The sequence below is a fragment of the Xyrauchen texanus genome, chromosome 10, assembly GCF_025860055.1.
Source record: "Xyrauchen texanus isolate HMW12.3.18 chromosome 10, RBS_HiC_50CHRs, whole genome shotgun sequence".
NCBI lineage: Eukaryota > Metazoa > Chordata > Actinopteri > Cypriniformes > Catostomidae > Xyrauchen > Xyrauchen texanus.
The window spans coordinates 4,335,270-4,345,229 of record NC_068285.1 but is presented as its reverse complement, the minus strand read 5'-3'; positions in this window follow the sequence as shown (position 1 = coordinate 4,345,229).

The window sequence follows — 9,960 nt, the reverse complement described above, 5'->3', positions numbered from 1 at the left end:
GGGTGTGTAGACCTTTTATATCCACTGTATATAACATTTGAAAAATAAACATAACCAAAAAGACAAACACACACACACACACACACACACACACACACACACACACACACACACACACACACACACAGGTATCGGACAGCTGCCCAAAACGTCCCTCTGTTGTACTGCTGTCTCCGGTCATCTTTATCCCTCTCCGGCTTCATCAGCCTAATTAGGGGCCAGATGTGCAGAATCATGACGCGACCCCGTCCTCCGCCCTGCCACACCATTATATCATATAGTTATATATAACTCAGCTGAAAGATATTTGGTTAATTAAATAAAGCTTAATGTTGACTTTGTGTTGTTTTTGAGTTGCCACAGTATGTAATAGACTGGCATGTCTTAAGGTCAATATTAGGTCAAAAATGGCAAAAAAATAAACAGCTTTCTCTAGAAACTCATCAGTCAATCATTGTTTTGAGGAATGAAGGTGATACAATGCTTGAAATTGCCCAAAAAACTGAAGATTTCATATAAAGTTGTAACTACAGTCTTCAAAGACAAAGAACAACTGTCTCTAAAAAGGACAGAAAGAGATGTGGAAGACCAGATGTGCAACTAAACAAGAGGATAAGTACATCAGAGTCTCTAGTGTGAGAAATAGATGCCTCACATGTCCTCCGCTGACGGGTTCATTGAATTGTACCCGCTCAACACCAGTTTAATGTACAACAGTAAAGAGAAGACTCAGGAGGTCTTATGGGAAGAATTGCAAAGAAAAAGCCACTTTTGAAACAGAAAAACAAAAAGAAAAGGTTCGAGTGGGCAAAGAAACACAGACATTGGACAACAGATAATTGGAAAAGAGTGTTATGGATCTTAACCCCATTGAGCTTTTGTGGGATCAGATAGACTTTAAGTTGCGTGAGAAGTGCCCGACAAGACAGACACATCTATGGCAAGTGCTACAGGAAGTGTGGGGTGAAAGGTCAAGTGCTACAGGAAGTGTGGGGTGAAAGGTCACCCGAGTATCTGGACAAACTGACAGCTAGAATAACAAGGATCTGTAAAGCTGTCATTGCTGCACATGAAGGATTTTATTATGAGAACTCTTTGAAGTAGTTTAAGAATTGTACACATAATTAATGTCCTGCCTATACACTGTGATCAGTTGAACGCCACTTTGGTGAATATAAGTATCAATTTCTTTCAATAAGAGCAAAATCTCAAGTGGTTTTTATTGTGGTTTCAACCATATACAGTTAGTACAGTACACAGTGAATCGAGACAACGTTCCTCCAGGACCATGTGCTACATAAAACAACATAGGACAAACATGAGGATGGGGGGTGGGAGATATGCTTTCCTCAGCCTTCGAAGAAAGTAGAGACGCTGCTGGGCTTTCTTGGTAATAGAGCTGGTGTTGAGGGACCAGGTGAGGTTCTCCGCCAGGTGAACACCAAGGAATTTGGTGCTCTTGACGATCTCCGCAGAGGAGCCGTCCATGTTCAGCAGAGAGTGTTCACCTTGTGCTCTCCTAAAGTCAACAACCATCTCTTTTGTTTTGTCCACATTCAGAGAGAGGTTGTTGGCTCTACACCAGTCCTTTAGCCGCTGCACCTCCGTTCTGCACTTCAAACATAGCGTAGATGTCGTTCAGCGCATCTGGAAGGGAGGCATCTTTCTCACAGGCAACTGATGTTGTCCTGTAGTTGGCTGATGGACTGGATGCCCTGCCACATGCGCCGCGTGTCACCGCTGTCCTGGAAGTGACTGTGGATTCTCTGGGCGTGTGCGCGCTTTGCCTCTCTGATGGCCCAGGACAGGTTGGCCCTCGCTGTTCTTAGGGCAGCCTTGTCACCTGCTCTGAAGGTGGAGTCTCGGGTCCTCAGCAGTGCGCGCACCTCCACAGTCATCCACAGCTTCTGCTTGGAGCTTGTGGTGACATCATCAATGCACTTGCTGATGTAGCTGGTCACTGATGCTGTGTATTCCTCCAAGTTGGTAGAGTTGCCATATGTTGCAGCCTCCCTGAACATGTGCCAGTCAGTACACTCAAAACAGTCCTGAAGAGCAGAGATGGCTCCTGCTGGCCAGGTTTTCACCTGCTTCTGAAGCGGTTTTGTGCGTCTGACGAGCGGTCTGTATGCTGGAATTAACATAACAGAGATGTTCAATGCTTTGAGTAAGCAGCATGTACATTAGTACAGATATTTTAGTTTGACATTTAATAAGACAAAGCTGGATAAATGCAGCACGCAAACTTATGTAGAAGCTGTTAAGAGTTTGCTCAGAACAGGAAGTGGAAATGCTTTGTGGTCTCTCTGCGTAATGCTGAAACCTGTAGTTTGGTTTCCATTGTTTAGATGTGTTCAGATGAAATGGAGTTATTATCTCTCTTCTTTGTGCTGTCATACGGGATTATGCACATTTCTTCTAATGTAAATATTCATTTCAAATAATCACATCATTTTAATAATGTCCCGCTGTGCTGACATGAGCGTGACACGAGCCTGAGTATTATCAGCCAGATCTAATTTCTTAATTTCTCTTCAGATGTGTCCGGATAAGAGGTGTCTGAGCTGATAATGGCGCAATTGGGAGAAATGCAGTATTATTTTTTACCTACCCGGGAGCCAGAGCACCTGACATCAGATCAAATTTACAAGTGCTGGCTAACGCTAAACGTAGATTTTCTAAGATCATTATTTATGTCTGCACTAACGATGTCCGGCTTCGCCAGTCGAAGATAACTAAAGATAATGTTAAAGAGGTGAATGAACTTGCAAAAACGATGTAATTTCATCCGTACCCCTCCCTGCTCATTGTGGTTTATAGTAGATGAGTGTTACCGAATACCTGGATGTCTAGGTGGAATCTGAAGAATATCATATGCTTAATAGACAATTGGAAGATTTTTGGGTAGACCTGACCTGCTAAAGAGAGATGAACTCCATCCCTCCAGGGAACGTGCCACTCTCCTCTTTAGTAATTTGGCCAAATTATATTGTATGGAGTTGATGTGGATAATATAGCAATTCTTCCACAGAAAAAAGCTGCGAAGGTCTGCAAATTTGAGCAAACCCATAGAAAATAACCACAACAATCCTAGGTTTTTATTCAGTACAGTGGCTAAATTGACAAGAAACAAAGATTTTACTGAGCCAGATATTTGATCGTATCACTGTAGTACTGATACATTTAAATATTCCCTATGAGCAACTTCAGTCCTTTGCTGTTATAGGTCAGGAGGAGCTAACAAACATTTTAAAGAATCAAAAGCTATTATCAAAAAACTGATGTTAGACCCCATACCTACTAAGCTCCTGAAAGAGGTGTTTCCTGTAATCTCAGAACCTTTTCTTATTATTAACTCCTAGCTATACCTAGGACATGTCCCAAGAAACTTTAAGAGGGCATATTAAAACCCTTATCAAGAAACCGTAGCTTGATCCTTGAGAATTGGCTAATTATAGACCGATTTCAAATCTCCCGTTTATGTCGAAAATACTAGAAAAGGTAGTGTCCTCCCAACTCTGATGTATGTATGAAGAATTTCAAACAGAGGATGAGGATGAGGAACAGAGAGTTGATTATCCAGCTTTATGGACAAATTGATCAGGTCATCCAAGCCAGCAGGAAGGTTGAGTGCGTAAATCTCATCCTTAACTCGCTCGGAGAGCCCATGCAAGAACCGGTCCCACAGAGCCCGCTCATTCCATCCGCATGAATCTCCGAGGGTGCTGAACTTGATGGAATAGTCCGACACAGATCTGTCCCTCTGACGAAGGTCAGACAAAACTCTCAATGCTACGAGCTGTGTGGTCGAGTAGCTGCTGAAGGATGAGCAGCATTGATGATTGTTATTCCACACAGCCTTAACCCATTCTACCATTGAGGAGAGTGATGACAAAGTCCACCTTTGTCTTCTCAGAGGGAAATGATGAAGACTGGAGAGAAAATACAAGAGAACATTGTGATTGAAATGATTGACAAGACTTCGACTCCAAGTCTTGGAGTTATATATACTGCAAGACTTATACTTACACCACAAGGACAACATACAATGGGTAGTGGTGGCTCAGCGGTTGAGGCTCTGGGTTACTGACCAAAAGGTTGGGGTTCAAGCCCCAACACTGCCACGACACCACTGTTGGGACCTTGAGCAAGTCCCTTGACCCTATCTATCACCAGCTTAGCTGGGATATGTGGAAAATAAATAATTTTACTGTATATATGCAGAAATGTATGTATAATGTGTGACAATTGATCAATTTATTATTTTATTTACAAGCAGAGAAGTCCAGTAAAATTGACATCTTATGCTTCCTGAAGACCATCACAGCTCTCAAGGATACTGTAACATAATTTCCACAGAGCAATTAACATAGTCCAGATAAGGTGTCCACGTCTGTTGGAATATGTCCGATTGCAGATTCTGAATGTTCACATTACAAATATTAGTTTATATGTGCATTACATGTATTCCAAGCTAAACTTCTGTGCATCTGTAAAAACCCTATAACATCTGGTTAGCCCACATGTAACGTGACATAAGTAGGTTTGGGATAGAGCGGTCCATAAGGTTATTCAGGCCTACCCAAAACAGCCAAATCACACCTCCTCGGGGGATTCGCAGACTTTGGAAATGTTTGCAAAGTTTAGCTGGATACTGCATGACATACTGGTCCCCCATCTGCTGTAACATTTGTCGTGCTGAGTAGAACTCCCTCCTTTTTCGTTGGACAGCTTCAGAGAAACCCTGATAGATCGATACTTTTACTGTTTGTGATACAATTGATCTCACTTCTGTGCTGCATGTCGTCTGGCATCCAGAACCTTTTGCTTGTCCTGAAAGATTTGAAAGCAGATAATAAGTGGGCGAGGCCTACCCGTGACATCAGCCTTCGGGACAGAGATGCGATGAGCCCTCTCCAGTTTGACCGAGCCCGATTTTGTTTCAATACTGAGGAACCCCTGTGATAGTGTTAGTACCTTCGGTGTTTTCAAGTAGGCCAATGATGTGTAAATTTGTTTGTGCCTTGGTTTTCAAGATCGTCCAGGCATGAGCTAAGATTCTTGTCGCGTGAGGGCCTGAATGCGTGCGTCTGCCGTGTTAGCAGATGATTCCATGGCCGCTATTCTACGCTAGGCTTCATTGAGTCTGCTTGTCGCTTGTTCAAGCTGTTGTAAATGGACTTCAATGGTTTGTGCAAGTGGACCCAGCTTATCATTGATCACCTTAGTGATTCTCTCAGTAACTTCCTGAAGTGCCCTTGAAAATGCCGCATCAAGATGCCTGGCATTGTCGCCCGTGTTTGGCTCTTCGCCCATCGAGTCTGCAGTTGCATGTACATGGTTTGTAGCTTTCTCCGTGGGTTTCGGCATTTTCATAAATGTTTCAAGAAAATGCTAATTATTCTGATCAAATAAGAGATTAATTAGGGAGCACATCAGTGAATACATCCACTTATCGTACCACGTACCACTAATTTATGCACAAACCACAATCATGTTTTTATCAAACCACACAGTGATGACTCAAAGACGTTACCGCTTTTTTCTCTTATAGAATAATTTCATGTAAAGTTGTTATGAAAAGCGCTATACAAATAAAAATTCCTTGACTTGATCATGATTTCAAGCTCATTTAAACTTCCTTGTGCCTAACTTGTACATTTCTGTTTCCCACCCAAAACTGTATCGCTTCAGAAGCGACTGTCATCTCGTCATCAGCAGAGTGCGCGAACACTGAATGCGTCCAGCCTGATTTTATCTGCATGTCTCTGAAATGAATGCGCACCTGGAATTATTCACACTAATCAGTGTGTCTACAAGGTGGCAACACTCGCATTTGAGCCACTGTTGTCTCGAACAACAGGAGACGAAAGTGGAAACAACAACAGTGGATGTGCAAGTCAATAAATAAAACATCATGGCGCAAAGTGCTATTGCTAACAATTTAGTTTTACTGTGCAGTCTAGTTCGTTTGCATTTTAGGTACTTTTAATGAAGAATAACAATAAAGCCCAAAATGAGGCTCATTTAGCTGGTTTTTGAAATGACAGTCTTGTGCAACAAAAATGCATTTCCCATCATTAAATGTGGCTGCACAAGAATGATAAAATAGAAAGATAAAACTTTTATTACACACCTCATGCGTGGCTTTGCTCTTCATTTTGTCTAAAAAAGCTTCCTGTCTTTGCCAGATAGTGAAAAAGTCAGTTTTTCACACTAAAATCACATACAATCAAAGTACTAATCCCAAATGTACTTAAATGCATTTACATTTATGCATTTGGCAGATGATTTTATCCAAAGCGACTTACTACTTATTACAGGGACAATCCCCCCAGAGCAACCTGGAGTTAAGTGCCTTACTCAAGGACACAATGGTGGTGACTGTGGGGATTAAACCAGCAACCTTCTGATTACCAGTTGTGTGGTTTAGCCCACTACACCACCACTTCCATGCATCATTTAAGTCACTTTGGATAACGGCATTGTCAGTCATGTACAGTCACAGTGTTTTTGGTCCATTTTGGACATTTTATTTCACATGTTCTGAATGAACTTCATTATTTCGAGTGAGGTGTAGCCTGGATCTATCACATAATCATCCCTTTTTGTTTTCATCAGGTTGAGATACCTTACTCTGCTGTTGTGCCTTGGCACATGTGAGTATTTGTGATGAAAGCTTGTTTTTGTTGACTTGAATATCAGTATTGTTTTTAAGGTTTAATTGTTTTATGTTGATGTTTCATTGTGCATATCTTCAGGTCTCAACCCACCACCGCAGATCAATTGTAATTGTGTTCTGCCTTGTGATGCGTCTACTCTGGGACCCCATGAGGACGTTTATATTAAAGTGACCAATCAGTCAAAAGTTGTTTTCAGTAACACATTTTCTAAGTCAACTTTGGTCGAAGGAGAAATCTGCTCTGTGACCCTGCCCGATTGCTCAGTGAGAGGAAAAAACATCTTATTAAGAATTTATGCTGTTAATCAGCCTGACAATGTGCAGCAACTACTTTTCAGCGAAACAATCATAAATCCAAGTCAGTTCACACATTATTTAATTATCTTAAATTACATTAAAATGAGTTTTTAGTAAGCATTCATTGGTAATTTTGTGGCTCACTCTCTCAAATTTCGAACAGTCTGTGAAGAACAAGAGAGACGTGCGTTAACCAATGGAGGTATTACTGTGTATCACACATTTAAACATTTGGTGTCTTAAAAATGCAAGCATTAACAAGGTGTAGGAATACTCGCAAAACATGTCTGTGTTTACTTTATTTCCCAGGAGTCTCTCCATTACACTTCTCATCCTGATGGGACTTTGCTTCTGCTTGTTCTTCAAATATGGGGTACCAAGATAATAGTGTGCATAGACACAGCTGTTCTGGAGCCATGCAAATGGTGTTTTCTGTTGTAACTTATTTGTGATTAATCAAAGTCACTTTAAATGATGGCAGGTGTGTAATGATAATGACTTCTATTTAACATGCGTTTGAATGTGATTGGTTAATTCTGAACACGGCCACATCCCCAGTTATAAGAGGGTGTGCACACTTATGCAACCAGTTTATTGTAAGGTATTTCGTTTTCATTTTTCCCCCCACGAAGATTTCACTTTGTTTTTCAATTGAATTGTTCACATTATTGGTCACATTAAAGGTGGAAAAATTTCTGACATGATTTATCTTTGTCTCATTCTTTTACATCACAAAAACCTGCCTGGGGTGTGTAGACCTTTTATATCCACCATATATAACATCTGAATAATAAACATAACCAAAAAGACAAACACACACACACAGGTATCGGACAGCTGCCCATAACGTCCCTCTGTTGTACTGCTGTCTCCGGTCATCTTTATCCCTCTCTGGCTTCATCAGCCTAATTAGGGGCCAGATGTGCAGAATCATGACGCGACCCCGTCCTCCGCCCTGCCACACCATTATATCATATAGTTATATATAACTCAGCTGAAAGATATTTGGTTCATTAAATAAAGCTTAACATTGACTTTGTGTTGTTTTTGAGTTGCCACAGTATGTAATAGACTGGCATGTCTTAAGGTCAATATTAGGTCAAAAATGGCAAAAAAAGAAACAGCTTTCTCTAGAAACTCATCAGTCAATCATTGTTTTGAGGAATGAAGGTGATACAGTGCTTGAAATTGCCCAAAAAACTGAAGATTTCATTTAAAGGTGTAACTACAGTCTTCAAAGACAAAGCACAACTGGCTCTAACAAGGACAGAAAGAGATGTGGAAGACCAGATGTACAACTAAACAAGAGGATAAGTGCACCAGAGTCTCTAGTGTGAGAAATAGACGCCTCACATGTCCTCCGCTGACGGGTTCATTGAATTCTACCCGCTCAACACCAGTTTCATGTACAACAGTAAAGAGAAGACTCAGGAGGACTTATGGGTAGAATTGCAAAGAAAAAGCCACTTTTGAAACAGAAAAACAAAAAGAAAAGGTTCGAGTGGGCAAAGAAACACAGACATTGGACAACAGATAATTGGAAAAGAGTGTTACGGATCTTAAACCCATTGAGCTTTTGTGGGATCAGATAGACTGTAAGGTGCGTGAGAAGTGCCCGACAAGACAGACACATCTATGGCAAGTGCTACAGGAAGTGTGGGGTGAAAGGTCAAGTGTTACAGGAAGTGTGGGATGAAAGGTCAAGTGCTACAGGAAGTGTGGGGTGAAAGGTCAAGTGCTACAGGAAGTGTGGGGTGAAAGGTCAAGTGCTACAGGAAGTGTGGGGTGAAAGGTCAAGTGTTACAGGAAGTGTGGGATGAAAGGTCAAGTGTTACAGGAAGTGTGGGATGAAAGGTCAAGTGCTACAGGAAGTGTGGGGTGAAAGGTCAAGTGCTACAGGAAGTGTGGGATGAAAGGTCAAGTGCTACAGGAAGTGTGGGGTGAAAGGTCAAGTGCTACAGGAAGTGTGGGGTGAAAGGTTAAGTGCTACAGGAAGTGTGGGATGAAAGGTCACCCGAGTATCTGGACAAACTGACAGCTAGAATAACAAGGATCTGTAAAGCTGTCATTGCTGCACATGGAGGATTTTATTATGAGAACTCTTAAGTAGTTTAAGAATTGTACACATAATTAATGTCCTGCCTATACACTGTGATCATTTGAACACCACTTTGGCGAATATAAGTATCAATTTCTTTCAATAAGAGCAAAATCTCAAGTGGTTTTTATTGTGGTTTCAACCATATACAGTTAGTACAGTACACAGTGAAACGAGACAACGTTCCTCCAGGACCATGTGCTACATAAAACAACATAGGACAAACACAGAACCACATGAGACCACACAGACTAAATAACATACCTATATAAAGTGCACCTGCAAACGTGTGCAAAAAGTACGGGACAGTACAATAAATGACTGACAATGAACAGGACAATAGGTACAGTGAGAGACCAGTACACAGCAAAAAGATGACAGTTTCTAAAAACATAAACATAACATACTATGAGATAGTGTTCTATGCACATAGCAGTTATTGAGGTAGCAGACAGTTATAAAGTGACAGTAATTAAAGTGCAACTCAGGACACGTGTGTGTGTCAAACCAGTCTCTGAGTATTGAGGAGTCTGATGGCTTGGGGGAAGAAGCTGTTACACAGTCTGGCCGTGAAGGCCCGAATGATTCGGTACCTCTTGCCAGACGGCAGGAGGGTGAAGAGTTTGTGTGAGGGGTGTGTGGGGTCATCCACAATGCTGGTGGCTTTGCGGATACAGTGTTTTTTGTAAATGTCTTTGATGGAGGAAGAGAGACCCCGATGATCTTCTCAGCTGTCCTCACTATCCTCTGCAGGGCTTTGTGGTCCGAAGCGGTGCAAGTCCCAAACCAGGCAGTGATGCAGCTCCTCAGAATGCTTAGCCTTCGAAGAAAGTAGAGACACTGCTGGGCTTTCTTGGTAATAGAGCTGGTGTTGAGGGACCAG